This window comes from Atta colombica, unplaced genomic scaffold (assembly GCF_001594045.1).
Source record: "Atta colombica isolate Treedump-2 unplaced genomic scaffold, Acol1.0 scaffold47, whole genome shotgun sequence".
NCBI classification, from domain to species: Eukaryota; Metazoa; Arthropoda; class Insecta; order Hymenoptera; family Formicidae; genus Atta; species Atta colombica.
Genome location: NW_017259536.1, coordinates 4,365,242 through 4,366,379, shown reverse-complemented (window position 1 = coordinate 4,366,379; position 1,138 = coordinate 4,365,242). Strand labels below are relative to the sequence as shown.

The following is a 1,138-nucleotide window of genomic DNA, read 5'->3' as shown; positions in this document are numbered from 1 at the left end:
TGCAATCTAAGACCATAAAAATATTTAAAATAAGCCTTATAAATATTTATAAATATTTTGTAAATATTTTATTAATATTGTGTGCTAGGTAAAACTAGAAAAAAAATGAAGAATTATTTGAACTAAAATTAAAATTAAATTGCATTGGTAGAAACAGGAATAAGAATACTTAAAACCCGTGTATACACACTACGCATTGGAAATTGAAGATTGCTAATTGAAGATTAGAATTCAACCAATTTGAACAAAATTATTTTATTACTATGTAATAAAATTATTAAAATTAAAATTATCTGATTCGTCGAATTCTAATCTTTAATTCGCAATTCTTTAATTCCTTAGGCCCGATTTCACAAGTATAAGATTAATCTTGTGGTTTAATATACTATTTATCTTTTTTTAATTCTTAGAAAATCTAATTCTTAGAAACAGATAAGTAAATTAAATCGATTAAAGTTAATTTTACATTTGTGGAACCGGCTATATGAATTCGGCTATAGGATCGTTAAAAGGCCGATTTTTCCAAAACAATAGCGATTTTAACCGATCTTTTTGTAAAGAATCGCTTCCTTTTTTTTTAACAGGGAAGACTCTTTCAAAAGCGATTTTTTTTACTCGAAATCCATTAGCAAAGCAATTTAGAAATCGTACATCCCTAAAACCGAGTTTCAATCTTCAATGTGTAGTACAATATCAGTTTTACTGCTGAAGAAAAAAAATAAAAACGATTTCTTCGATATATCGTAAATACATCAACGAATGAAAGTATTCATCAGAAATTTCAGGAAGATAATAATATATTCAAGGTCGATACGGCTTGAATATATTCGACTGCATTCCATTTCCTACAAATATCACAACAAAGAAAGCTAAACTCATTCGTTGAAGATTTAATAATACGAAATATAATATTATAAAGTCCGAAATAGCGCATTTCGCGAAAGCTTTACAAGAAGCTTATTCTAAACGGAAATCTTTGCTGAAATTCAACAGCTTGCGTTATTATTAGAATAAAATTGTCGCAATAAGGGAGGGAGATAAAATTTGGAGAATAATGCCAAATTTTATTTAACTTTTTTATGTTTTCTATATTTTATTTACAAGCTATAATAAGGAAATTCACAATTTTATTAAACAA

General features: G+C 26.4%; 1 protein-coding gene across 1 annotated transcript in view; it reads left to right on the top strand.

The window, feature by feature from the left end:
• Nucleotides 1-1,138, top strand: part of LOC108691585 (interferon-related developmental regulator 1-like) — a 22,534-nt gene that overhangs the window by 5,685 nt on the left and 15,711 nt on the right. The window lies entirely within an intron of this gene.